At 37.5% G+C, this 27,477-nt stretch overlaps 1 long non-coding RNA gene across 5 annotated transcripts in view; it reads right to left on the bottom strand.

Moving 5' to 3' along the window:
* Nucleotides 1-27,477, bottom strand: part of LOC121913241 — a 262,336-nt gene that overhangs the window by 5,831 nt on the left and 229,028 nt on the right. For 2 of the 5 annotated variants that reach the window (XR_006100252.1, XR_006100246.1), the window contains exons 6-7: nt 13,720-13,785; nt 4,800-4,927 (exon numbers count right to left, since the gene is read on the bottom strand). The exons of 2 other annotated variants lie outside the window; for them this stretch is intronic. This is a non-coding gene — a long non-coding RNA (uncharacterized LOC121913241). The remainder of the gene's footprint in view (nt 1-4,799; nt 4,928-13,719; nt 13,786-27,477) is intronic. One more of the 5 variants, XR_006100247.1, reaches the window with a different exon arrangement.

The following is a 27,477-nucleotide window of genomic DNA, read 5'->3' as shown; positions in this document are numbered from 1 at the left end:
GCCAAGAATCATCCCTTGAGGAGAAGGGCATTTAATAAATATTGTTACCATAAAACAACACTACCAGGGCCTAGGAGTATATATTGAAAGAGCAGTGAAAAAATACTGTTTTCCTGTATTACCGTTGCCCGTTTTCCTTTATTTGCACCATTTTTCAATTCTTTATTTGATTTGTCTGGTTGCTTTTAGAAAGGACTGAAATTAATGTCTTTGCAGTGTGCCCCTTATGGTTGCGTTATACAGTATACAGTAGTTGTGGAGGAGGACAGAATATTTATAACAGAACCACAGAGAAAAGTTATGCAAGAGGGTCAAAACCCATTTATTCCAAAAATAGAAGACAGCCAAAATGGTTTTTAATCTGTCACTGTAGTAGAATCATGCAGTACTAGTGTATTTTAATGGTCTCCACATTGTGTAAACAGGTCATTTGGCTTCATAATGAATACTCAAAACATTTACTGTGTACTGCACAGCTTTGCCGTTGTATTCTGCTCCATAACAAGTCAGATTTATTTTCTCTTCTGAACTCTCGTGAGTAATCTGGTAATCTCACTCAAGTAGGACTCAAGTGAATGATGATATTACAGGTAATAAAAAGTGTTGCCACCTTCAGCATCTCCCAAAACAATGACATTGCAAGAATTTGTGCCCCTTTTTTTTTATTCCATTTGTGCCATTTCTGTGCAAGTAATCGTACCTTAATATCTGGGTGATTTTACCTGAATTGAAGCATTTCTTTTAGCATAGGGTTCATCTGAATCGCTAAGGGCTTCATGTTAAGAATATGTATTGGCCCATTTAATGCACATTTAGACTAATATTAAAGTTTTGATGGAATAGTTTGAAATGCTGGAAAAAGGCTTTTTTCTATTTTCTACTTCTTACTGTTTTTATTTACGGTTCCGCCATGAAATTGCTGGAGTGTAAAAAGTATCTGTAAGCCAGTCTCACATTAAAAAAAGTGAAGCAAATTCATTCTGCATCTTGGTCACATCAGAAATTTTACCTGCCAATCTCTAATTCTCTGGGTTTTGGAGAACTGATTGTAGCATAATCAACTGTGTGTCATGACTGCACATTGACTAACATTAACAAGGGTTGTTGGATGACGTTGGCATGGCAATTTTTTGTGACTTGGAGGTGTGCAGCCTGTTGCCTGCAGCTCTTCATCTAACAGCTCTCTGTGGCTGCTTCTTCTTGTTCTGTCACTCCCTTGCAGAAATTAAAAATGATCTGCTGATGAATAAAGGGAGAAAAGGACCGTTTTCTTACTTTGTATATGCAAGAAAGATTGCTGTCCGCGCTTCCTGCGGTGACAAGCACATTGCATCTTCTGTGGCAGCTTCATAAAAACCACCATATGCTTTGCCAGTTAAACGCTTTTAATGTGAAGCAGCAGTAGTAGGACGTTTGCTTTGCATGACCATAAATACTAAAAATATTAAGGATCCTACTAAAGTGGGTTTTATTTATTTTTCACATATTTTCATGTCTACAGAAATTTCTCAGACCAAATGTTGTTGTGTATTGTTATATATGTCATCTTTTTCTACATTGTGGGACAATATTCTCACACTAATGTTGACCATAAGGCTGTGGTGAAGGTTATGTTTTAAATGTCTTTCAGATTGTCCATATTACAGCACCACTGCATTCATTCACCAGTCGCTCACTCATATGTGATGTAAGATGATGTGATTTAAGGTTATTGTCTGCTTAAATTAAACTGTGCAACTGTAATTTCCTCAGCCACCAGAGAGCTTCTGGGCTCCTTCACCTGGAAAGGTGTAATTATACTTGGCTATGTCTCTGGAGAAGAAAGTGAGGACAGGCGCTTGGCTCTATTCATTTTAATGAATGGGACGATGCAACTCCTCTCTTACATCAGGGCCTCCTGCACCCAAGGCCACTGATCCCTACAGTAATTTCTTTACCTCAGCTTTTTGAATATGAATAACGGTATTAATTTTAATAGCACATACTACCAAATTCTAAATTATATTAACCTTTCCAAAATGACCTCTGCATTTACAATTTGCAAACCATTTCCTGTTAGGGTCCACAATCCTTGAACAACCCCTTTCATGAATTCTTCCCCTCATCTTTTTTCTTAAAAAACTATGGAGGGAAAAAATAGTTCACTGTTACCATTTCACTTCATGCACCATTTTTGAGATTATTGCAAGTGAGACAAGAATCCCCCAAAGGAAATCATCCTGTCACCCCTAGAACAGTGGCACAAAGCGACAGACCTACCATTTTCTCTCCTCTAAATGAAAATGTCAACATATATAGATATCACGGTGGCTGACTTCACTACGCCACATTAATTCTCCTTGAAAGGCAATGTCCAATCTGCATAATGTATACTGCCTCCATCTTACTGACATCATTTTGCTAAATAGATAAATAAAGATTTAATTATTAATCAGGTTTCATGTATGCAGCAGCATGTTAATAACGCTGGAGGGATAATGCATTTTGCTAGTTGCTTATTTTCTGCACTATAATGGAACTTATTCAAAGTTAGCATGCCTCAACTCTGCATCTTGTGAAACTGAAAATGACTTGTGGGGGGAAGTCTGTTTGTGTAATGTAAACAATCAAGTAAATTTCAGTTCATGACAACGATCTTTCTACCATAATTTCAGCTGTCTTGAAGGAGAAGTGCATATTAAATTTGAAAAATGAATGACAATTTTTAAATTTACTTTAATTGATTTATGGTGGATGTGTTTATGTTGGATCCATGGAAAAAAAACCCATGTACTATATTTGGATTTGAATTCTATTCAGTATCTTTTGTGCCAAAAGCGAGGGAGCAGGATATTGTGCACCCACTGATCCTTAGCCTTTTCTTCTAGCACCGAGCCTTTTTGTTTAAATGAAAACCTGTTCTCCAGACCTTGACCAATACAAAACATGTAGCTGTGTCTAAGCCACAGTTACATAAATGTTGCTTCTTTTATTCATTCAGGAATAACCAACTCAGTTGCAGAGTTGTCCGTTTCAAGGCCTTTATGCATAAATCAAATTCAAATCCTTGCTCAACTGTCTGCTAAGAGTTACGCAATCCTCTGCAACATTTTCATGACAGACAAATCATATATGAGGCCTCCGACACTCTTGTTCAGCCCTTTTCTTTCTCTAGAATCAAAACTGAACAAATATATTTATCTTCTCATTTAACAGTGTATAAACACATTTTCTTGTTGTCAAAGAGGATTGCCTCTGTGTCTGTGGATACAGTTTATTTCATGTATAAATGCTGACTCTGCTATGTTTAACATAACATTTAGACAAAGTATTTGGTTCCACACCATAGTACAGTGTATGCTGCTAGATACATCAAGATACAGAGCATCCAGAACGACATAAAATTCAAATGTAGAAACAGAATTCACCGTATTTATTGACAATTGTTGTTATATCTATTATAGATGGATTTCAAACTTAAGTCTGGCCCGTTTTTTCTTCTGCATTTCCAATTTTTATTGAACTGTTAAAACTTTTGCCTGTCCACCCTTTTGTTATCATTTGGTACAAGCAATAGTAATTTCAGAATAATTTGCTGCTTTTCTGTTTTGTATAATTATAATTTGACCATCTTTTGGTTTGGGATTTTTGGTTGGACAAAACAAGCAATTTAAACAAGGCACCTGGGAAATGGGTCTCTTTTTTCAATTAATCAATTACTTGTTTAGCCTGTGAAAGATCTGAAAATAATCAACAGATAAATCAATCATAAATATAATTGTTAGGCAAACATGTAACAATTGCATAGTGCAGCTTCGAATTAATTAGGAAATAGAGGGATGTAAAGGATCATTAAAATACGACTAATATAACCTGGATGTTATTGTCAAAGTTTTGGCCAATATAGGCCTGCTGTTTGTTAGGATACTATTGTACTGAGCCCTGATACTCAGAAACAGTAAACAGAAGCACTCTGTTGAAAACAACTTTACAACAAAGTCCCATGAGACTAAGGAAGTATCATACAACTTCTTATTAAATCAACCCAACTATAAAAAGCAGTTATTTAGAGATCGAAGCTCAGCATTAAAAGTTATGACCTCAATAATCCATCACAACTGTCTTTTTCATCAAAGTGGTTCCTCTGTGTACTCTAGATTGACCTAGACTCCTTTTTAATTTGTAATGTATTCTATTTAGTACTATATGGATGAAGACATAATTACAAAGCATATGCTTTTGGAAATCTTGCAAAAAATATATATTCTTAGCAGAGCTGTACCCATGCATAGATGGATGTAGCACTTTGTGACCTTTCCACCTTTATGCCACCCACGGCTCTGATGTTTAATTCAACAAGCTGCTCTCTCATTCACACGGGATGTATGGTTTGTGCGCTCTCGGTCTCATGAAAACTCCTTTTGCTTGTCCACAGCAACATGTACTTTCAGACAGAGATGTTCAGGGGTCACAACATCCAAGTCCATGTAAAGTCTGAAGGTGAGTCTGAGTCAAGTCTGAAGTCTTTGAATTAGAGTCCAGGTCAAGTCTCAAGTCTCTAATGTTTCCATCTTAATATGTATTCCAAGAGCTTTTTCTCCTTTTGAATTTTATCTGCAAATTATACCCTCTAAGCACAATGGCCCAATTCAAAATAAAGAAAAAAATTCTCAGATAACACACGTTTTATGAAAACCTGTGTTTTTCACTTAAGCAGATGCTGGTATCAGTGCAAACATTGCCTCACTGAATGGCAAAGGCATAGGGGTAAGAACACACACATGTAAACACAGCCCACAGATCTATGCCATTTATCTGACCTGTTATTTGATTGCTCAAACTGTACAGCTGCACATTTCTGTCCTGAGTCAAAAAAGACTCAATGGTGCTGTGTCCTTCTGAGCTGCCACAGTCCACTCTAACTTTTCCCTTGTTGAAATGTGTGTACCTGCAGATAAACATGGAGACTTAGTATAAAGACACAAATATTAGAGAATCCTGGCTGGAGGCAGGGAGAGCAAAACTGTTAGATACATCTGTTAGCTTTTTGCAACTGTGTCATATGGAACAATTAAATTGGTAACATCATCGTTTGATTATCACACAAGATAACAGGTTGTAAGTTTTGCGAATAATGTCACCATGAGGAAGTTTGTGTTGTCAGAGTGCCGTTCAGTTAAACATGTTACCCTGAAGAAATAGCATTACATTATGTCAACAAAGTTAATGAGTCTAACACTAACCAACACACCTGACATTACAACAGCAATAACATTAATGCTAATGCAAGGCTAACATTAGCCATCTTATGGACTAATGTTATCTGCAATACTGACCTATCTGGGTGCCTTTTCAAGTGCCTTATAAAGTTGGACGTGGTCGACCCGGTGTCTTTTATCTTTTTCCCACATTCCTCACACAATGCAAGGTTTAGACCAAGGATTTTGAACTCTCTATATCCAAAGGCTACAGCGTATGGTATGGATCCTGCTGTGGGTGCCATGATGCGTCCAACACAGCTTGTTTTGTGTGTTGTTTCAATGTCACACACTTATGGTTGGCAGTCGAGCGCTATGATGCGTTAAAGAATCAGGAAGGATGGTAAAAACAGCTTTGCTCCTACATAATAGTTCAGCTCCTCATTTCACTATGAAAGACTCTTAAGTCGAAGTCAAAAATCAAGTCGGAAGAATATTTATGTGTGACTCAGGTAGGAGTCGCGGACTCGAGTGCCCATCTCTGCTTTTAAGGTAGAATTTGAACGTCCCATAAATCAATAGATTTATGTTTGTAAATCATCAGGCACTTGTGATAACTGTTCAGCGTAACTGTTGATGTGATGCTCCAAATGATTTATTGTGTCATTGCTTAGGCATATACTTCTCATTATTATCAGCAGTTATTTTTCAAAGCAAATGTACTGGTAGTCAGAAGTCATTATGGACAAATACAAAAATGATGTGCACAGCAGCAATCAGAAGGATCATATGAGAAATATTTCCAATCAAAGTGGGGAACATCAAATGTCTTTTCTTGTCACAGACATAATTGTAAAATAATTACACTTATACTCAGCAAGACACTGTATATGGATTTGTTTGATAACACTATTGTCTTGACAAATGTCGGATAATAAACAATCATAAAGATAGCTTTAGCATTAGCATTTAAAACTACATGATACTGCTAACAGTCTTCACTTAGGCTGCTACAAACATGGGGGTTCATCATGAACCTGAGGCAGAGAGGCACAGTCCTCCGACAGCAGAGCCACCTGTTCAACTGCCCCACCCTCATCTCCACTTGAGCCTGACACTGATGCAGATGGCAGAGACCCAGTGGCGGGTAGATTACCAGTTTAGCAGACCCACAATTTATCTATTACTTTTTACCTATTTCAACCATTCAGACCAGGCGCCATAATAAAGTGACTGAGGGGGCTGTTAAAAATTGCGAGGGGGCAATTTTTTTCATAAAATAAAATTCATTGATTTAATCACACGGCTAAATAACAACGACATAAGGGCTTGTGTTCATATAGTGTTTTTATCTGGCAGAAAAGTGATGACACAGCGCTAGGGAGCACCTGGATGAAGTGCTTCAAGTTCACCCCAGTGCCCAGTTATACTGTCCATATAACGTTACAGTTTAGAAAAACGGTATATGGACAGGACACAAGCCCTAAGGCTACTATTTCAGAATCAACGAATACATTTATTAATCAGACTACTCACATAATAAGGACTGCCTGTCTGTTTATATCCTGTTTATCAAAAGCTGAGTAAATCCATATACATAGATAGAGGCTACTTCATGGTATGGTATTTAACACCTTGGTATGTTTTTCTATAGTCGTGTCCTTAAACTCTGTGTTGCATGGCTTGTGTGTTAAGTGTTTATTACCATTTTACTAACCCATAAATGCATCTTTTAACATTTTATCAAGATCAACATAATGATTATTGTATTTGACCTATATCTACCGTATATTGCTGCTCCACATGTCTACATGTATCAAAAGATGGTTGTGGTCAGCATTGCTGGTTGTGTTTTTGTTGCTTTGTGTTGCTTGCATGGCTATATTTGCTGCAATGGTGTTTGTTGGTGCTGTATTATTGCAGTGATGTTTTGCTGTTTCTTTTAACACTGCATCGCTGGTGTTCTGAATCACAGAACTGTATTGGTGGAGGTGGGGCAGTATGTGCTTGTGTATGCCATTGAGCTACACTGTAGACTAAAGAGTTGATATTGTTGCTGCTGACCCAGGAAAGTAATGTTGCAATCGTGGTGTAAATCCTGTTTGATAGAAGATATCTACAGGTGTTGACATTGTCCTTCAGGTTGTAGCCTGTCAGTGTAAATCCTGTCTAAGCTACAGGTGTTTCCAACAGGTAGTAGGCTATGCTGAAAACCTATAATTCAAAACCTGGATTGCGTGTGTGTGGAGCGTTGGGGGGGGGGGGGGTTCCTCCAAGATTTTGTACCCAGGGATCTCTGCATTCTTAATCCGAGCCTGGGCTGCTAAGCCAGCTAATGTTTCAGTCACTATCTGACAGGATAAACTGCTTCTCACCCCCAATTCAGACTTATCAAGGAGAATAAGCTTAAAATAAAATATTGAGGCAATGTGCTTACCTCTGTGTTAACTGGGAGATTTCGAGCACTGCTGCCTAGCTAGCAGACCAGCTAGCAGAGTAAGTTCATATTACCAGACAACTTCAAAGTTCCATTTTTATGTTTTGCCAAATTTATTAAATTAACTTTTTATTGGCTCTAGCTGATCAAATCCACTAGCAACATCTGTCATTTCAGCTGATTGTCACCTGTTAAAAATAAGAAGGCTGATAGCTACCTTAAATGGTTGAAGTGGTAAAAACAAGCATTATGTGTATAACGTATACTGACCCTAGTGAAAAACAGAATGTAATAAATTATTTGCACACAACATAAATAATTGTTATGTCAATGTTTGCATTTTTAACTGATGAGAGAGGCCACACACAGGTATTAGTGTCAGTGGAAATAAACACTGATTAAAAATTAATAAATAATAATAATAATAAATGTACATCTCCCTTAAATGAAAAAAGAGGTCCATGGAGCTCTTACAATGCATAAATATCCAGTTCTTTTACGTAGTTTCACCTGACTCATGCTCTCTCTTTGCTTGTCTTTTGATGACCTCTAAAAGCATGATACTTGATCATAGAGACCCGCAAACGTCCTTGGTTTCTCAGTTGAGGAACCCGACTTTTTTAATTTTTAAAAGAAAGTGCAGTGGGAGAGAGATGGACAAAGGACTAAACTGCTACTTTAAGCTCAGCTACAAAACTGTTCCGCTGTTCTTTAAACATCAGTATCACTAAAAGAAATTCCCATCATAATTCCACCATTATCGAGATAATCTTGATAATAATCTGATTTTAGTGAATACTTAATGACTTTTAAATGTTAAGGAACTACAAACAAAAAGGAGACATACCAGCATCTAGATAAGAGTTTAGTAGGACAGATAAACAAGTGAAATGACCCCAAACCAATGACCATCCACTGGACTGAACTACCAAGTAAGAACAGACTTTCTGTTTGGGTAAAGACCTTTTACTAACTATGATGTTCATGTTTCAGCCCTTTCTTTATATCTTTCAAAAAGCTTTTACACTATATCTCCTCACTTTGAGTGCTTGCTGAACATAATTCACAGCCTTTTGTAGAGCTTTCCGTTCAATGCAATGACTGGAAGTTGAATTCCCAGTGTATTACCGATGTTACCTGCATACATTTGCAAAAACCAATCATGCACAAACCCTCAGATAGACTGCTGAATTGTCTAGAGCCAACTTAAATCACACCATATCATCTTAATATAAAGGTAGTTCTCTCTGCCTCTTGCAGTCAGATTGCAGCACATTTACTTGGTCCAACATCCACACACCTCCACTTTCCTTTTACTACAGTACAGACAAGCACTTAAGTAATCACATGCATATGCCTCTATCTACATTCCTGCACACACATACAAACATTCCTCATGTGCATAGCCACGTACTAGATAGACTAAAATGCTATTAATGTTCAATATAGTGGCATTGTGATGAAAAGCAGGGCTTCAGATGAAAACTATAATAACCATACATGCTTCGTTGTACAAAAGACAGGCATTTTTATCTCCTGAAGGCACTGAAAATGAAAGTCCTTGGAACGTCTTCACAAAATACCGAGAAATGTTACCTTGCTACCAAGTTATTGAGAAAAAAGGGCTATTTGTTATTACCAGGGACACTGGGGAAAAATGTACTTTGCTAATGAAATCAGATCTTGCTCTTCAGCAACAGTTGAAGTTCAGAAGTGAAAAGTGCATATTGACCTAACCTTGGGATGTTACTCCCAACAATGTGTTTATGCTGATGTGGAGGAGCTAATTAGTGCTCAACTCCTGTGTTAAAATATCCTGTTAGCATAAACACCTGCCTCTGCTACCTGCTAAGTTAATCTAACTGGTGGATGTTACCTGGGCTTATAAAGTGAAATAATTCTTTGTGGACCGACAATGCCTGGCAGCCTTCCCTGATGTCACTTCACTGCTATGCAAATGGTATCCATTTTCCTCTGCCTGCATTTGTCTATTGAGAGCATAGTGCTCCCCTCTGCTCACTGTTTGTGGTTAGAAATTTAAATTTTAATGCAACGCTGTGAGGTATATTAACAATTATGCAAATATATAAGAATACCTGATAGGATCTTTCCAGCTGTTTTTGAGTGCGGGGGCAGAAGTAAAATGTGTTCAGGCTATTTCAGCATGTTGGGAATTGAGGGAAATAAAAGCACTTATGGATATAATATACTGTAACATAAACCATACTGCACAGGGAATACCAGATGGTTCATTTATATTGGGGTCATCTACTTAATGGGAGTATATTCTTGTACAGTTGAAAGGTCATTTATAAAGAGAAACAGTAAACAGCAAAAAGCCAGAAACATGATGGTGGGATCAAAGTATATTTGCTCTAATTGCTGTATACAATGTGAGGTATTCCAACCATTATTTTACTGTGATTACCGTCATAGTACAAATAGACATGTTTGAAACTAATGTTGTAGTCTATGTGAGTTCAAAATCTTGTGTTTGTATGAGTGTCTGGGGCTCACCCTTTGGGGCATTAAGTGTATACATTCTTGAGAAAAATCCATAGATTTAACAAGGAAACAGCAAGTGTATTGGTTATAGAACTGGAACTACAACAAATTTTCACAATCGATTCATCTGATGAATTTTTTTTTTCCAAATTATTGTTTAAAATGTCCTAAAACAGTAAAGATGCACTATCACAGTTTCACAGAGACCAAGGTTGTATCGTCAAATTGCTTTTTATGGGATCAACAGTCCAAAACCCAAATATATTCAGTTTACAATGTTATATATTGTTTGATAAATCACTTATTATAAAAAATTCTGTCGACTGATTGTTTAACAATACATGTACACTTTTTGCACTGAACATTTACAGTCTCAAATAAATGAAGATACAAAGGGGTTGGTGGTTCTTGCTTTATATTTTTGTGTTAGGCTTATTTATTTGCAATTTCACTGTTTTTTTGAAAATCAATGTAAACTATAACTGTAAAATAGTAAATGCCTTTAAATTTTATTTCTATGCAGTAAGTATCAAATCAGAAATCTATACATTTACTTTTATCATTCACTGCTTCACTGAGGTATATACTTGTTCCCCAGGAAGTAAAGATTCCCTGTTTTTTACAACATTTTATAATATATCATCTTATTTGAGCATGATGACTGTATGATCTTACGGTGCAGTATAGACATTCATCCACATTCCAGCCTCTATAAACCCACATGAGGACATGCTGATTCAATGTACTGTCTTTGATGTCATGTTCGATCAACTGTGAACCTGAGAATACAAGAGAAAAGCATTGCTCCAATGCACTTATACTGTATTACCCCAGCAAGGTTTTCACTATACTACAGCCTTCCCACCTTATCAAGGTAATCAATTTGCAGCCGCTTGCTCAGAAGATCAATAACTGGTTTAGATGCAAAGTGCCACCTCCCAGTTATGCTGCCTGTATATTTATTTTGACAGTTAATAAAATTGGCAGCCCAGCCAATTTGTGAAAAAAAGTACTGTGGCTCATCCTGAAATGACATGTCTTTAGCTGTGTGCTTTTTCAAGTCATTTCAAGGTCTCCTATTTTACTTTTTTAGAGGTAAACCTACTTTTACTTCCAAAAAAACCTATTTTTACATGGTATTTGTATAATGATAAGGCTGAACAGAGGGAAAAGTAGCTTATTTAATTTTATTTATTTATAAATAATAATAAATATAGAACCTAAAGTTTTCCTTCATGTTTTTTATGCATCAGTATAGTAACAGTGACAGTATACATTAACACATTTCGTAGCATTTAATTGTTCACAATATACAAATATAAACTGGTTAATTACGCTGGTTGGGCAATCGTTACATGTGAGGTAAGTGTCTCTCATTTGCAGTCTATTATTGCAATGAATGAACCAGAAATAATCCTCTATTCTGTTGTAATGAAATTTGTACATTCATTATCATATACTTATTAGTAGACTTAAAGTAATTGTAATTCAAAGTTGTATTTTGCTTCAAAAAGCTGTGCTTATGCATTTCCAAGCCTTCAGAAAAACTTTATTAAGACACATTCTCAAAAAGCTGTGGACAGATTCATTTTCAGGCTAAATCTAAGACATTGTAACTGAAATACCTTAACTGTATATGTAGAAGCTAATAAATCTAGACAGAAATGTAGCATAACTGTGTGTAGCCCATATGGATTAAAAAGACTGAACAGATGCTGTATAGCACTGGGAAAAAAACATTGATTATCAAACCTCCACAGAGGGTGAAGTTTTCAAAGTAAGATATCCAAAGGAAATTGTCTGAATTTCTAATTCTTGGTGCTCATTCTCTTTTAATATCCAGTACTGTGCTGTTGCACTGTAAACCCAGGAAGATGCAGATGTAATATATTCGCACTTTGCTCCTGTTTGCTTGTCATGAATAACTTAATACAATTTGAGGTGTAGCAGATCTGATCACCAAAACAAACATCCAGATGGTCCAGCTGTGTGGCTTTTTGACTTTTGGTGTTAAGTTGGCTTTTTTAAGATCTAAAACTCCAAAGTACTCTTCAATCAGCACAGACTAAAGTTTATTTACAAAATGGTTGCTTCCCTTTTACTTCTGTGAGCAACTGTCCAATGATCTTGATGAAATTACTTTCTTCAAGTTGTGAACGATTCAAATTGCTTTATAGAGTGATAAAACAGCATCCTTTTCTTTAACTTAATTTTTGACATCGGATTACAGCTTTCAAATAAATGCTTTTTACTGATAATTAATACTAACTAGTGCAGTGTCTGTTCAAAATGTGCCTGCTTGGAACGGGCCGATTGCTTGGCCTCCTGCCACTACATAGAAAAATTAATACAGTTGATGTGAGATGTGGATGAGTGTATATACACCAACAACATGAAAGCAACATTCTATTATACACAGATGTTATAAATAAAAGTACTCTAATCTTAAATAAATGTTTTTTTCTTATTTCAAGTAGCCTAAAATAAGGGCTGTGATAAAGATAAAATAATATGCATCCTTAATGAAGTGGATCGATCATATTGGGCTCTTAAATCGTTCCTATTTACTGTGCCTTCAGGTAGGATTTGAGTGGATATGTTTGCTCCAAAGATTTGTGCTTTGTCTGTAGTGGCGCTTCACAATCATCATGGTCACGGAACATATGAGACAAACTGGTTTTGAACTGCCAGTGGAAGTATTTGCTCTGTTTTACGTGTGTAACTACAGTCATTCTGTATTGGGCTCTGAGTGCTTCCAAAACGCGGGTGACCTACGCTAAACCATGTATCTGAACGCCTCCTGTGTAGTCACTCGCTGCTGATCTGCTAAACGTGCTGCTACGCTACGCTTTCTGTCTTGACACAGGGTAAGAGTGTCCATTCTTGATTAAAAGCTCTGTTTTTACTGTCTACTTTTCTGTTTTTAGAGCACTTTTCTCTGACTCGTGTCACGCCTCGTCTCTGCTCTCTCCCTGACATGCAGGAGTCAGTCGGCAGAGCCCTGAAGTTCCACCCTGCCCTGCAGAGCGGATCGCTGGTTTATTCAAAGTTTATTCATATTAAATGTATTGCATGTCCAAATTGCACCAAATTCAACACTGCACTCCCTTGGGTCCCCAGTCATATACCCGCCAAGTATGGAGTCAACCGGATGAACGGTTCAAGAGATGCGCAAAGGACATAGAGACATACAGAGATTCATTCCTTTAGACAGATATTTTAGTATTTGTCATTTGTCAATAAAGATCTGATAATAAATTGCCAATTCATCAGCACATTGACCAAGATGAGCAGTTGTAGCAGCAGGAGAAAGAGAATCTGTGTTCTAAGTAGCAGTATGCTTTTATATTAAACTGAACTTAAAATAAATTGTGGCCTTTTTTCCTTCCCATCCTTTATATTACTGTGCCATTTTTCTAACAAGACCAAGGAAAGCCTTCAAAAATTATAAATCCATCATGTTTTACTTCTCTCCAAACCTGTCGACTTTCACCAGCGAGTCTAAAATTGGAGCAGATTTCTGGGCAACTGCATTCAGGTCTAATCTGAAAAGGACTGGCATATGTAACGGCCCTTGGAGGACTCTTTTTCAGTGTTCACCATCTCAATAGGTGCTGAAGCATCTTGGTTTCCACAATTTGCATGTTAGATTGCAGTGACCAGCACCTGGGAGAATGAGAGAAAGATGAGGGGTTAGGGAGAGATAGTTGGAGAGAGACAGTCAAAAACAGAGTGACGGATGGATAATGGGTCAAATGGGAAGCAAAAAGAGACCGGGGGGGGGGGGGGCTGGGATGGAAAAGAAATGAATGTGACTTTATTATTTGGTTTTGGTTTGTGAGATTACAAATTTCCTTTTTGCCTTCTGAAATGATTTAAACTAAATAGTTTAGGATATACAATGTATGCTGAAAAGGTTGTGGCATCAGGGTAACCCAAGAAAAACAGATTTCATAGTTGAATTACTCTATTAAACACAAGACACTTCCAATTAAATATGCTGTGTATTTAAGCATTATGTGACATCTACAAAGTACAGCACTGCACATGCCCTGTGTGAGCTGAATTTTTATGAATTATTTTCAAACTTGGAGACTATCTTAGTAACACATTTCCTTGGGGAGGCAAGTTGGGCTAAGCCCAAAGCGAACATTGCTTTGGGACTCCCAATGCCTCCCAAGATTCAACACTAATGTCCCTTGGTGCACCTCTTTCTCATCTATCATACTATCTAGTGACCCATATAACAGTATATGTGAAAAGCTCCAAGGCTACTTCATGGAAAAAAAAACACCTATTGGGAATTTCTGTAGAGATGGATGCAAAGGTGTAGAGGCTTTACCTTCATTTAAAAATCAAATAACTCCTTCACTATTGATAAAATGGCCCACAGTGTGATGGTATACACCATGAATTTTGTGTTAATACGAGCTGGATCATTCATTTTATTACATACGTATTTCTCAGCTCTCTAGGTATAGAATGGCCTAGCTCTATTGATCCAGATATTAAATCCTGATCAGAATTCTGTTGCTAAGCAATAAAAGGAACAGACTTTCCTAAACAGATAAATAATAGTAACCTAATTACTGTCTGGATGTAAATTTGTTGCCTGGCAATTACATATTTGGCACAAACAATGATAAACTTTTAAACTGGATGAAATGGATAAATTCTGCCATGCTGTTGCAAACTTTAAAGCTTAAATCTGTAACGTTTTCTCCCTCTTCAGTAGCGAGAGCTCCAAAGCAAAGATGGCGGAATTGTTGCAGAAACCTGCTGTTTGTTTGAATCAATCACTTCAAAACTTGGATAATGCCCCAGCTGGCAAAGCGTGATACTGCTGGACTTATTCTTAATTTTGAAGCATAAAAATAAAAACATGGCGTGAATGTATTGTTTCCAGTACACTGGCTCTGCTTTATTGGACAGATATGATGAGTGCAAACCTGTCAAACTCGTCTCTGATAGTGTCATTCAGCTCATTATTTTAGTTTTCCAGCCTTTACTGTACTCTACCCTACCTGCCCATAAAGATGGACATATTAACAATTTAGTTATTCAAAACCCTGGTGGAGATTTGGAAAATATCTCCCTCGGTCTTTAGCAGATTCTCCTTTCCATCAATTTTAGATTATAATTTACTTTAAACAATCTTGTTTTGTTTCCATCATCGCTTCTACTTGCGGATGTCTGCCTACTTGTAGATTAACCTGTTTAATCCCAAATTTGTCCTTGCAATTTGAGTACACGCATTTTACTCCTTAGACCTCCCTAACACACAAACTTTATGCCTTTTTTGATTTTATGTTAGTTAAGTTAGTGAAATATTGGGTTTTATACTCACAATAGTTATCGGTGGGAAACAGTACAGTCAGAATTCTTCAATTAGACCTATTTACAATAACAGTAACAGACAGACAGTACAGACAGATGACAAATTAAAGGAAAAACCGGTACAGGTCTGAATGCTTGACCCTTAAAGTGAGGGCATCTGGTGGCTCTGTTATGCTATTGGGGGCATTTTGCTGGCATGGTTTGGGTCAACTTGTCCCCTTAGAGGGAAGCGTCACTGCAAATCAATACAAAGTTGTTCTGAGTCATCACCTTTATCCTATGATGAAACATTTCTCAACCGAATTGAACACCTATGGGAGACTATGGGTTGAAATCTGGTGACTGCGAAGGATATAGCATATGATTCAAATCATTTTCATACTCATCAAACCATTCAGTGACCCCTCGTGCCCTGTGAATTGGCTCCCATCAGGATAGAAATGTTTCATCATAAGATAAGGGTGATCACTCAGAACAACTTTGTATTGATTTGCAGTGACCCTTCCCTCTAAGGGGACAAGTGGACCCAAACCATGCCAGCAAAATGCCCCCAAAAGCATAATAGAGCCACCAGATCCCCTCACTGTAGGGGTCAAGCATTCAGGCCTGTACCAGTTTTTCCTTTAAATTGTCACCCATCTGTATGCAACATATAAGAATGAGATATGGTTAGAATTTACTTAATAAACAGAACAAATTTAATTTGAACATAATGAACATAACTTTTACTACTGTTCGCGTAACACAATGTTTGAACTTACAGTAATACAAACACTGCCATTGGCAAACTCATCTGAAATAGGCTCATTCATTTATGACAAACAGAATCCAGGACATGAAAACCATACACCATGTAGAATTCAGCACTTTAAAATAACATTAAGTAAAATAAAATATATATTATCATCTCTGACCATTTAATAACAGACATTCATTTTGTATTATCAGTAATGTAATTTTAACAGTATAAAATTCCTAAAAAAAATAAAATGAAAAAAATTCAATTTTGATAACCTTTCACTTTACACAGATGTTTGCCTGATGTTTAAAATTATTCAGAATCTCTCGCCCCCTCCTCTTAGAGGATGCCTAGCCTATCCTGGCAGTGCTGGTAGTACTAGAGCATCTACTAGGGGTGACTGAGTACCACAGTTCAGAAAGACAAGTAGTGGGGAAGTGGAGTTCCACAGCCACAAACATTACGAGACTCAGGAAGCTTTGCAGTGTTTAAAACCAGCCTCAAGCTTTGGCTGAAGTCAGCACAAAAGTGTCACCACCAATGATTGCCTTGTATTTATTGTATTTGTTATACTGATTATATTTATTATCTCACACTGATGGCTTCTAATGTATTGTGTTGTTTTATGTAGTGTTATTGTTGCTCTGTGGTTGTTTTTTTATGTAAATTAGCTAATAGCTAACTCTGGTGCAATTACTTTTAATTGTGCACTGTCCCTATAAAAAAAATAAACAATAAAAACAAAAAAACAAAAACAAAAATTGAACCATGTTTTTCTTTTCATACATCTGGTGGATAAGTCATAGCTTATAAAATTTCAGAACATCCCATAGCAGACACTCATTTTCTCTGAGAATGGCTTCCCCAGATACATTCTATTGTATTGTCAATAGGTTAACATTTAACAATGTTTGCCTTTTAAAATAAAAAGTGCCTAGTCACTGACAAAGTGTGGTCCCTCAGAGTAAGAGGGTACATCAACAGGAACAAATTGACTGGATCAGGTTTAGTTCGCTTTATGCACTCTGCTGCAGTTGGGCCAAAGGTCACGAAATCTGGACACTTGGATGCAGCTGTTTGTTTTGATCTTTTAAAAACCATGTCCCTATTTTGCATACTTTGAAGAGATGTTTTCTGGTTTTTGTGGCGTCATGGGGTTTCTGTTTTCTGTCTGCATGTTTTGATCACTCCCTGAGTTGGAAAACATTTATATACATATCGAACTGGTGGACTTTGGATTAACTAAAGTAAAGTACTGCCTTTCTTCTCTACTGGGATTTACAGATTTTGGATTATTCAACATAAAGTGTTCCTACCTGCTCTATTGGGATTCCAGCAGCTGTCTCTTCCTCCTGCCGGCTCAGGTGTGCCACAAAGCCCATTTTGCTCCACTCTCTATCAGCATGGAAATCACCCAGAGCTGCGCTGTCACTGATGGACTCTGGTGCCTGTTTTTCTTATACTGGAGCCGCCCTCATGTTTGCTGTAATGATCTCCACTGTGACTGTGACGGTTACCAACACTGCCATTCTGCCTAAACAACACAGCTGCTTTAATTATGATGTCCTACACCACCACATAGCTACGGCGTTTACACACCTTCCTAATTACACCTGACAAGGGTTTTTTAACCCGCTGCCAAGAGTTTGGGATGTTAAGAAACAGACCTTGTTACATCCATAGAGGCTTGCGACGTGGTTTCAATGTGGAATACAGAAGCGAAACAAACTTGGGCATCATTGCTGGGAACATCACAAGACTACCCTATACCAGGCGAGATGCAAAGGTGCTTGCTCATGGGGGAACTGTTTGGTCTATTTGGCGCTATATGAATAAAATTGAATTGAATTGAATGCAAAATATGGAGTGGATCACAGTGTACTGCAGAGTTTGCAGAGACTTCCATCATCAGCTCTGTCTCCTGCCACCATGGAACTATTTAATACATAATCTCTCACCATTAAATCCCTCCTCATACAAAGGGTTGGGTAAAGTTCACATTTGCACCGATACAGTAACCTGGAATTTGGTACTGGAACTCAATGGTACCTTTTATCAATACTTTACTCTTTTTGGAATGACAAAAATGTCATTTCAGTTGTACAAAATAAGTCCAAATTTCTCAATATCAACATTGTTATTTATTTAGAACATTTTGTTGTGTAGGGTAAAATAAACAATAATAAATAATAAATTAATGTTGTGCAAGGTAAAATAAGTTGTTTTGGCTACCTGTTCAAGATGTGCTGTTTGCTGAAAATGCACTATGAGCCTGTCGTCTGCACCTCTTCATTAAACATGTCACTGTGTCTGTTTCTGCTTGTACTGTTCCTGTCTGCAGTATTTCTAACTGATCCGCTGAGCAAATAGCTCCTGATGAGAGTGTGAAAACACAAACATATAACACCAATTCTGTTTTCATTGCACTGGCTTCCTGTCTTCTTCAGGACTGACTACAAAGTTCTGTTACTCACATACAAATCTATGAACAGACATGCACCTCCCTACCTACAGGAACTGATCATACCACAAACCTCCACCCGCACCCTCAGATCTGCCAGCAGCTTGCTCCTCTGGGCCCCTAGTACTAAGCGCCGCACCATGGGGGATCGAGCCTTCTGCTCTGCTGCACCACGTTTGTTGAACAGCCTTCCTAACCATCCGAGGGCAGCACAGACCCTAGTCTCTTTCAAAAAAGGCCTAAAACCTTTCTATTCAGGAAGGCTTTTTCTTCTTAACTCTTATTACTATTTTCTTTACATTGTGTGGTCTTGTAGCACTTTGAATTTCACTATGGATGAAAAGTGTGGCACAAATTTTTGTATTATATATATATATATATAATGTATTATTAGTATTCAGTCAATCCATATCTTGACAGAATCTTACTCGAGGTAGTATCCTTTGTGTGCTCCTTCAATTGACCCCTGTGACCGATTCTTTTTAATTACCTTTTCAGAACATCAGAACAAATGCAAGAGGTAGAATTGCTCTTAAAATGACCGTTTACAGGGTAAAAATTAAGGAACAAAGACCTCTTTACTACTAAGACTGCTGATTATTCTAGGAAGCAAAGGCAATTCTGGCTGTGTAAAGACGTTAAAGAGACATTACCCATCTCGGTCCTGGCACAGCATGGGAGCAGAATAAACACAAAAGTGCTCTTTATTTGTTTTAACCTCCTCTGTGCTTGTCTTAAATAGGTCAAAGTCATCAATATTTCATTAATATCCTGTTGAACACAGAACATCGGAAAGTTAAAGGATAACTGCAAATCAAAAACTGATTTGAACAGTTTAAATTAGTAATGGCATTTTTAACATACATTAATTTTAATTTACCGCAACTGGCAATTTATGCACATTCTAATTAATGAATTCTTTTTCATCTTTGTTCATTTGTAGGTGGTTAGAACATCACATTTTGTTTCATGGCAAGGTAGAAAAGCTTTTGTCTAAGTCAACTGGTCAGCTACAAGCTTTGACCCCCTTCACATTAGTAATTACACATAATTATCCACATTCATCACAGTTTTTTCAGCTGTACACAGGCGCATGTCATGGCTTTACTTCCTTTGTTATGACTTTTCTTTACCACTATGATTTACATATGATTGGTTTATACAGTAATATTCCAGAGAGAGCAGGATGGTGTTTACCCTTAAAGCATGCAGCAAATCTCTCTTTTATGGTAACTTGCATTATAATATGGCAAATTGTTTTGGATTATCTTCTGCTTCGTATGCTTCTGTTTCATTCATATCTGATAGAATTCTGGCCTCTGTGAATTTATATTTTCTATCAACAGATTTATGTAGAAAATATGGAGTGTTTTTTGGTTCTGAAATCCCATTATGGAGTCGATGTAGCAAACAGACCTTCAGGACATCTGAGAGCAGCAGAGGGCACACAGATAGGGGTCGGAGGTTTGGGGGTTTCCTCATAACCGCTCCACAGGCCTGGTGTCGAAGGAAAGTATTTTTCAATCTGAAGTGTCTTTCCCAACACCATACAGCCTGGTAGTGGTGCAGCTTGGTTCAAAAAATAAAAAGAGATTAAACTAAGATTGTGTAACACAGATGTAAGGGGGACCCACTGATTTTTCACATATAAGTCTGTTTACAGGTCTTAGGTAGTACTACATATATGAAAAAAAAAGTTGTATGTCGATAGGAAGCAAATAATGTCATTTAAAACAGCGTTGGTTGGAGAGGAAATGAAAAAAAATCTGTGTGTAGGCAGTTACAGAAAGGTGAGTTTACCAGACCTCTGTAGCCTGCTCCTCAACCCTGCTTGAGGCTACATTAGCTGCTACCAGTATAACAAGCCCAAATCTGACTGATCTGTCACTGATCACAGAGTTTAATTGTGGGTAATGGAGGCACCAGGTTTTGACAAGGAAGACGGATGCATGGAATAAAAATAAAGACGATATCTCTGTTCTGCTGCGTCAATTTTGATCCTTTTTTTAAGTGCCATGACTCCGACAATGTTAAAGGACTACAATGCTGAATCAGTAGAGTACTCTTTTAAGTATCATATCCCCTTCTTTATTGTATGTAAGGAAATGACTACAGATGTGTATCAGATTTGAGAACCAAGATTTGGAATCATCCCCATTTTTTCTTGCATCAGTTTAAATAAAACAAGACCTAATGGCTAGACTGTGTATAAAATGCTAGAGGGATTTTAATAATAATAATGATAATAATAATAAATTATATATTATATAATACACTATACATATTTATAATATAATAAAGTGACATATTACAGTAACAGTACTACAGCACTACAGTGAAATTTACAGCTTTTGGCTTGGCTCAAAATCTTCACCATCACTGATCGCTGTCGGTTGGTGCGAAATGCATTCTGGGATACTTGGATGTCCCAAGCTTCAGCAGCCTTCGGCCGACCATGTATAATCATCAATCATCAATCAGTCACTCAGTCAGGGACAGACGTGCTTATAGGGCTGGCCCCACTGTTGCCGGTCATTAAAAAAAACAACAACAAACCCCCCCCCCAAAAACAAATAAACAAAATAAAAACAAATGTAACTTCCTCAGTTAAATTGTTTGAAGTTACATTGTAACAGGATATCAGGTGCGCAATAGGCTTGCACATGTTCATATGTGTGTTGCGTAGACTGTATTTGGTGTGTTGTAATCAGGGCCATAGTGGAGGATAAACACATGTAATTGCTGTTTACCCACCTCTCAAATTCAAAAGTAGCATTTTCGCAAACTTTCCATCACTTTACAGCTGTTAGCTCAGACTGGCTTCCTACCGCAGTTTCTGTTGTAGCTTCTTGGAACGCTTAATTTGTTATCCGTTTGAACACTGTATCCCTGTATGAGACAACAAACCACCACTAGCTCCTGCTACACGGGTGTTAAAAACAAACCAACCCTCCCTGCTGAAGCTAGCAGGCAGACTGGAGCCACTCTCATGGGACAGATGAATGAATCAGAGTTCAGAGGATCATATATGACATTAACTGACATGTGCTGCATCAAATAATTATCTGTTAGACAAAATACAACAAAGTAAGTAGCTGGAAAAGCTCTTCAGTAAACTAAAGTTTGTTGAATTGACATTAATGTCGTTTTAACCATCCAGTTTATCTGGTGCTGCTGCTTTACATTACAGTGTTAATGTAGCTTGATAGTTTGCATAGCTTGACTGCTTATGCATTCCCACTGTGTGTCGTTTATCCACAATTACTGTAATTAACACCATACAAGTTTAAGTTCTGCTTCATGCTCACTCAGACTTTTAAAAAGAAGTCTTTTTACATTTCCAGAGAGGGAGTGAAGGAATTAGCAGAGAGGAGAAAGAAGTGAGCAAGAATCACAGATGTAATGTTAATGGTGTTGAAAGAAATGCAAGGAGAAAGTAAAGAACGGATTCAAGATTTAAAGAAAAAGTTTAAGGAGGAAAGAAAAACAAATAGAGGCAGCCTGGAGAGACATGAACAAATTCAAAAAGCAGGAGGCAGAAAAAACTGGGGTCTGACTTCCACCTGTGTCTAGATGAATTGCCGTTCTGGTAAATAGTTTTAAAAGCACGATCTGTTATCCAAATGTAAACTAAAGGACATTCTAACAAACAAAACTCAAAGTACAAGATTAATACCTGCTATAAAAGGCTTTACAGATCTTTTAACACAGGTACTAACACTACACAACAACTCTATTAACCTGCTCTTTTCTTAAGCTGTTAGAAGGGTGTTGACCTCAGTAACTGCTGTAAACAGCACTAAAATTGACAGAAAGTTATTATGAAACACAAAATGCTGATTCATCATTCATCTGACTGATTCATCTATCAGTCAAACTGTTGTCTTGATTTGGCTTTAAGTTTGAGCAAATTAATTCCCCATAAGTCCGTTTGGTATTTTGTTATATTACATATATATGACCATATAGACGGTGTGAGAATTGAGATTTGTTTTTAAGATAGAGATGGATTGGTCCATCTATCAACCATAAGGCCTACATTTATTTATGTGGTGCAAATAAATATTGTTATTAAATATTGTTATGTTTTTTTACCCAATTCATGTGCACTTGTTTCATTTCAGCTCAGTGTAAAGAAATACAGCGATTCGGACAACTGTTTCCTCATGTGTTAATACTGCGTATCTAAATGCTGCCACCATTTTTAAATTCCTCATGGATCTAATTTGCATGATCTACCTGGTTCCTGCGATGTAGTGGAAACGCAAACAGGGCTGCACTACAGGGATAGCAAACCATAGAGCTCACGGTGGAGACAGTGAACCAGGTTAAGTGAAAGATAATGTTTTACTCCAGTTGATGACAACTATACTTGTTACTGTAAGTGCAATAAAAACTTCACAAGTAAAAAATCAATATAAGTTCTCTATCAAACCACCTGTTCTATAAGCAGAAACATGTAGAAAAGTGTTATTTTTAACTGCTTTGCCCACAATCTCCAATCCACTGCCGGTATGTTTTACACAACCACAGTGAGCTGGTTAGGCTAATAATGAATTATAAACAAGCTAAAACAAAACCTGTCTGTATGTATCCTAATACACATATTAAAACTAGTGAAATTCTTGTAAACTTAGCTACTGGCTGAGACGGCAGCCCCTCCTCTCTACCAGCGGTACTCGGAGGCAGTGAATCACCTCAGCAGCAGAGAGAGGACAGAGGACAGGATGATGGACTGATACTGAATGATGTCTGTGTTCTTCTTTCTTTCTAAACTTCATGCAGTATTTTGATGTCAGGAATATTATTTATTTTATTGACATTTTAGATTTGTTTCCAGTTAGCTATAATTGAGTTTATATAGTGACTTTGCTGTTGTAAACATTACCGTTGCTGCTCTAGAAACAATATTTAGTTATATTTAAAATATAAATCAATTCTAATCCTGCTCTGAATTAGGATTATTTCAGGACATAGCACTAACTTCATCAGTGAACATAACTGTTTCGCTTTTCTTCTTGATAATGTCTGAGTGCATTTCATTCATTGGCATGTATTACAACTACAGCTATCTAGGCTTGCAGAGCCGTTCTGGTGTCAAAAGCTCCTGATAAATTAACATGAACATGACTCGGTGAACATAAATAAACCTGTCTGGAACAATTCTGAGGTACTTTTAAGTTATTCCACTGCCTGTGTGCACAAATACGGGCCCCGTGTACACACAACAGTACTGCTGCTGATAAAAAAAAGTGTAAACACTGAGATGACATGGGAAGTATTTTTGTGCCCTAGAATGGCTTTTCATAATTGAATTAAATTAAGGTGATGTTAAAAAAAAAAGCTACAAGCTCTTAACAATGTGTCATGCCTTGAGATATGTAACTTCAGACTTTAGAGTATGACTTTGCCATGAGTCACTGCTCAACAGCAAAGCAACTTTATTTTCTTCTAATCTCCGCATCTCCTCCCTGAGGACATTACTCATGCTCTTTTTCATCAACATTTCCTGGGAAATGAACACTACCAGTTCCTAGAGTCCTATTTACCAAACTCCCTTGGGTGCTCCTACACTCCCTTGGGAGCTGGGAGTGGTGCACATAGGGCCTGTTGAATCAAATGTGAATTCAAACATGAAGCATATTCATGCATGAAACAGACAAAGTGACATTTACCAGAACTAATTCTGCCATGCAAAAAGCTAGAAAAAAAAAACCCAACACAAATCACACTTCTGAAAAGACAGATGATCCCTTTAAACAGACAAATATTGACAAACATAGGTTAGCATACATTATAAAACACTGTATTTTACTTAATTGATGTATACCTATTCTAATATATTTGATGGTTGGTAAGCACCGATCCACATCGTTACTTTTGTTATTAGAGCTAAAATGCTTTGTCCATTAATCAGTCAGTCGATTTATAGAAAATTAATCACCTAATATGATAATTGATTTATCATTTTTCAACATTCCCTCGTTCCAGATTCTCAGTTGGGTATTTTATAGAACAGGACGTAGGAAGTAAAATCTCTGGGTTTTGGACTGTTGGTCTGACAAAACAAGCAATTTGAAAACTGCTTTAACTTTGACACACAAACATGTGATGCTCTCCAATGTCCAGCTAGTTTGAGAGAAGCGGTGGGACTGACCTCTGATTCAGGAAAACTATATATTTTTGTTTATTGAACTGCACGGTAAAACTATACAAACAGCACAGAAGGAGTGATAATGTTTGGCTGTAGAGTGCAAGGACACTGATAGAGTTTATAGCTATATAATTTACAACTTTGCCGGCTGCTCTCCTTCTCTGCTGCCGAAACTTTGATCCATGCTTTCATAACACCCAGAATTGACTACTGCAACAGCATTCTTTATGGCACATCATCCAAAGTCCTAAAGAAACTCCAGTACATCCGGAACTCTGGATGCTCGCCTGCTCACCCACTCCTGCTCCCGTGACCACATCACCCCTGTCCTCCAGAACTTCCACTGGCTCTCTGCCCCACAACGGATCCAATTCAAAGTCCTTCTCCTCACTCACAAAGCCGTACATAACCAGGCCCCCTCCTACCTTTCCGACCTGCTCCTCCAACACACTCCCTCCCGCAGCGTTCTCTCCTCTGATGCCAACCTCCTGTCTCCACCACTCAGGACCAAGCACCGGACCTGGGGCGACAGAGCCTTCTCCATAGCTGCCTCCCTCTGGGACTCTCTCCCCAAACACATCCGAGACTGCACCAATCTGACCATATTCAAATCACTAATCAAAACTCACCTTTTCAGAACTGCTTTTAATATGTGATTAAAGATACATGTCATATGTTTTTAAGTATGTTGTTTTCTATGCTATATGTTTTCAGTGTTTAGTCTACAATATGCTTATATGCATATGCTTTTGGTGTGTTGTTTTTTTTTTTAACTTGCGTAAAGCGTCTTTGAGTACCTTGAAACGTGCTCTATAAATAAAATGTATTATTATTGTTGTTATTATTATTATTATTGTTATTATTATTATTATTATTATTATTATTATTATTATTATTATTATTATTATTATTATCATCTTACCATTTCCTGTGCTTGCCTGCTTCTCACCACATTACGTGAGTTGATTTTGTCCGACTGAATACACCTTTAGAGCAGATGACCAAGGCTGTACAAATTCATGTGTAGCTGTGATCGGTGCATTGATAGATCAGCCAATTGGGTCGACCTATTTTCAATAGCTTCCAGCTCTTTTGATCAGAAAGCCCCATCAGCTAAAAGTCGTTAACTAGTGACTGGAGTGGAAGTGAACTGTGGTGTGTGGGTGTCCAGGATGTCGGAGAAAGAGAGAGAAAGAGAGAGAGAAGGTGCTACTGCATTATTTCTCAGACATTTTCTACCAGGACCCTTGCTGAGTAGTACTGTGCATTATTCTTCTTTTAGTCACTGAAACAGAACAGAAAGTGATTTAATGGTAGAGAACTGAGCTGAAAGTGCAGAACAAGTCTAATGAAAAAGTTATGATATAAAGGATTAAATGTTGAGAAAATAAGAACTGTAGGGAAATTGGTCATAAGATGGAACGCTTGTTGGATGTGTATAATAATCTCATATGGTACTCTATGTTAATGTGTCATTACAGATTATTTTTGATTGATAAATGTTTTGATTTTCACATATCTGTAGGTTTTCTTGAACGCTTTCATATTGAACTCATATTTATTTGTGTGTGTGGGTTTGGGCTTTCCCATTGTCCTTGTGATGACTTCTAATAAACAAAATGAAGAGAAGACAGATGGTTGTCAGTTAATTTAGTTTATATCCTACATATACCTGTCAGATTGCTAGGTAGTTCACTCTATACATAAAAGCTGGAACACCTTGCTCAGCAGCGTTTGTTTACATATAACTTAATTGATTTGTTTTAAAAGTTTTGGCTGAGTGGTTTAGCGTACATAAATTTTACAGCCTTCTTGGATAAAAATGTCTGTCTCAGGTGAATTCATCTATGGCTTTGCAAACTGAAATTGTGGGCTTGCTTTGCCATGCTAAAATTGTAAAGCCTCAGTGAATAAAGGCACATTTTCAGAGGGTTATTTGAGTCTTTTGAACTTTTTCATTCTATTAAATTGGAGGTGCTCACAAAACACTGGAGAGCATTTTTGCAGTATTAATAATATTAAATTTTGATATGTATTCAGTACTGTTCCTCATTATTGACATATATCACCTCCTGAAAGTAGCCAAAGTTCCTAAAGTTCCCGGTCATGCCCTTCCTTCCTTATTTGCACACGCTCAGGGGTGAGTGGATGAGAACCTGAGCTGGAGAGCAGCCAAGGCGTGGCAGACATATTAGACAGTTGTAAGCACAAAGTAAGGTCATGCTCAAACTTAAGTGGCCAAGGCTGTGAACCTGCACCCTGCTCACTGGAGAGGTTAATAGGGATTAACAAAGAAGGGCTCTCTCAGGAGACAACATTGTGTTGCCTGTGTTTAAAGGTGAGTGTAGGCTTGACATACAACAGGGTTTAAAATGTACAATTGAAAACTGTAGGTCCAGAAGCCATAATTGGTATACATTTCTTCTTATCTTCTTGAGAAGTAAAGACAGAAAAGTATGTGTTTTCTGATACCCGCATGTGTCTATGCTCATATACAGTCATAAGCTATGGTGTAAACAACTGTGTATCCTTCTTGGTTTGAGTGCGGAGAGATTGATAACAGTGAGATATTGTGGGCATGGACCTGTGGCAGTTTGGGCTGGGTCAGCAATCTCCCCCCAAGGCTTATGTAATGAACAGACAGAGCAGTTATCGCTGCGATAAAAG

This window comes from Thunnus maccoyii, chromosome 2 (genome assembly GCF_910596095.1).
Source record: "Thunnus maccoyii chromosome 2, fThuMac1.1, whole genome shotgun sequence".
In the NCBI taxonomy this organism is placed as follows: Eukaryota; Metazoa; Chordata; class Actinopteri; order Scombriformes; family Scombridae; genus Thunnus; species Thunnus maccoyii.
The sequence above is the reverse complement of the archived record's forward strand: the minus strand, read 5'-3'. Positions and strand labels throughout refer to the sequence as shown.